This window comes from Phacochoerus africanus, chromosome 11 (genome assembly GCF_016906955.1).
Source record: "Phacochoerus africanus isolate WHEZ1 chromosome 11, ROS_Pafr_v1, whole genome shotgun sequence".
Taxonomy (NCBI): domain Eukaryota; kingdom Metazoa; phylum Chordata; class Mammalia; order Artiodactyla; family Suidae; genus Phacochoerus; species Phacochoerus africanus.
This window is the reverse complement of record NC_062554.1, coordinates 74,377,255-74,380,457: the sequence shown is the minus strand read 5'-3', so window position 1 is coordinate 74,380,457 and position 3,203 is coordinate 74,377,255.

Below are 3,203 nucleotides of genomic sequence, written 5' to 3'. Positions count from 1 at the left end.
GGTCTGTGAATGCTTTGTCTCTGGTCCATGGTGAGATAACTATGAAAATTTGAAAGTAAGCATTTAGAAACTGTTATAGAAATTTGACAAAGTAATTCTACATCTGTTGACTTGTATAATAAAAGATTTGGGCTTGTATTTTGTATGTCTGATTTTTTTACTTCATTTTCTAGTAATTCATTTTCATTGTACTTTACAAAGGCAAAGAAAACCTGTCCTTCACCACACAGAGTTTGAGAAGCATTGATAAAAGCTATTATTATTTCTGAAAATTTGCTTAACAACCATTAATTTCTAATTATAAACTAGTTACATGTCATATTTGAGAAAAACTGTTTCATACCAAGTGTAAGAAGTTGCCAGCATACAAACAAGTTCCAAAGCAAGTTTGTTTTGTGTTGGGTAACTTGGTTATTTGGCAATCAGAAAACACTTTCCCCATGAAATAACATAAGCCTGGACTAGGTTCTTGGTGTAGCCTATAAACCCCAGTTAACTCAAAAGATTGCTAAGCTATACTATAAAATTTATTCACCCATACATATTATAAAATTTAATGACCAGTCTTCTCCATCCCCTTACCATGAAGAAACTAGGTTTCTGATTTCCAAATAAGAAAATCTCTCTCTTCCCCATTTGCATGTGAGAAAAGGTCATTCCTAGCCCTGGCATGGTGGTAGGATGGGCATAAGGATAGGTCTATTTTTGCAGAAGTTTCTTCAAGAGCAACACTCAGAAGGAGGAAGAGTAATGGAGCTAGAGTACGCTTCACACAGACTGTGGGGGGATTAGGAGATCAAGTCTGAGGGAAATTTCTGGTTGAGTTAATAAAATTAAACTGAGGGTTCACCAGAATTCTCTGAGACTGAGGTTTGGTAGGTTTTGCTAGACTTGCAAGCCTGGTTATTTTCCATAAATGTCCCCATCCTAAACCCCAGGGCATTGCTCCCCTGGGCTGCCAAAATGGTGAGTCATCTTGCATTGAGAGCTATCAGTGGCTATCTCAGGGCTTTTTATTTCTCTTCTCTTGTTATTTGAAAAGACGTGAGGACAAGCCTAGGCTTAGTGAGAGGCACTGGTAGGATCAATTAGTGATGTCTGTCATGGGCAAGGGAAGAGGAGGGAGTCAGCACAAGAGCTGTGTTTTGCTATCCTGAGTGCATCCTAAAAGAAACAAATCTGCATTCCTTTCATTTCAGCTGAAAGCAAGCTGAATTTTTAAAAGCCTGGAAACAGCAAAAAGGGAAACAGGGAGTTCCCATCGTGGCTCAGTGGTTAACGAATCCAACTAGGAATCATGAGGTTGCAGGTTTGATCCCTGGCCTTGCTCAGTGGGTTGAGGATCCGGCATTGCCGTGGGCTGTGGTGTAGGTTGCAGACGCGGGTTGGATCCTGCGTTGCTATGGCTCTGGCATAAGCCAGCAGCTACAGCTCCGATTGGACCCCTAGCCTGGGAGCCTCCATGTGCTGCAGGTGCGGCCGTAAAAAAAAAAGGACAAAAAGAAAAGAAAAGAAAAGAAAAGGGAAACAGCATACAATAAGGTACTCTTATTTACAATTTATGGTTTCCTCTTTTTGTGAAACAAGTGGAAGAAAGAGGAGCCTAGCTCCTGACCTGGAGTCCATGAGGCATAGTTTTATATTCCAGTCACTATCCCAAATCCTTGGAATAAGACTCTCAAACCTAAGACAGAAGCCCTGGCAATAGACCCAGGCCCTCTCTTTTTTAGGTCCTCACTCTAAATTCTGATTTCATATAAGAGATTCTTCTCTTCTCTAAAGACTGACATTAAAAACACCCCTAGAGAAGAGATCCCACTCATACCTATCCAGTCACAGGGTAACTATGGTGGAATTCTTAAGCAAAGTGTTCCATGAATAGAATTCCTGAGGGGCTATGACTTTGAATAATGAGGAAAAAATCTTGATTTCTAATGGAATTTAGCATCTCCCTCAATTATGAAAGTAGAAAACAGACCTCAAAAGCATTAGCAATACTTGTGACTTTGTTACTATTGGAAATAAGAGTTATTTTTTTATTTCATTACAGTGTTGCAGATGTCCTAAAATAACATTTATGCTCATCACTGTTTGAAAGAATGGTATTAGATCTTGTGATCTAAAGTGTTAATAATGCAGCACACATTACACTACTATATTACTGCACAAACATAAGAGAATATTTTGACAATTGCATTTGAATGTAATTGGTCTCCTTTGCCATCCCATGCGTTTTACTGTATGTACTTATAAATGTTACTCTGAGAAGGCATCTATAGGTTCACTGCCAGAGGGGTCCATAACACAAGTAAAGGTAAACCTCCTGAGCTTTCAAAGAACAACTATTTAGTTCTCTGTCTGCCATGGAATATAAACTAAAATCCCTCAAGACTGAATCAGACATGCACATACAGAAACAGAGGGGTCTTCCCTCGCCCCCTCCTCCCCTGTGCAGAGAGGGTGTGAATCTGGCATCTGTTTTTATTGGTTGTTAATAACATTGACGTTTGTTGAAAACTGGCAATTGTGACCGTTTCTGCCTACATACTGTAGGGTGGAAATTAAGCGCTGGTAACCATCAGAAGCTTATTGCAGCTATACTCACTTACTGTAACTATCTCAATCTTAATGGGGAAGCTTCCTTTTTATAGTTTTTTTCTTCCTTTATGCATGTTACGGGTTTTTGTTTTTGTTTTTTTTTTAAGTTTTGTTTGGTTTTTGCTCTTATTCCCATAAACTGAGTTTAGATCAAAACAGTGTCCAGAAGTGTTCAGGCTTTTAGATCTCTTGTCTAGCAGAGGCATTACTTAAAAACACGGTGTTCTCAGCTACACCCTGTTATAAAAAAGCAGTGACTCCAACGTGATGTATTTACAAGACATGACCCAGTATCTTTTCCTGTAATTAAAAAAAAAAAAAAATCTTCATAACTGCCTGCCGGAAGATTCTGACAGATCGACAACATAAGGGAATGTCTTGAAGATTAGAGAACTGAGAAGGCCTGTGTACTACTTGAGATTCCTGCTGGGTAGTCTGTTTGCAAAAGGAGATGAAGGACTTCATTGTGTCACAATCTTGGCTTAACCTGGGCGGGAAGGTGTCAGAAGAGTAGTTTAGTGGCGACAAAGGCCAAGGGCTGGGTCGAGGGCGGAGCTGCCTCGGCCCGCGATCAGGAGCCAGCCGGGCTCGCGGACCTCTGGGCG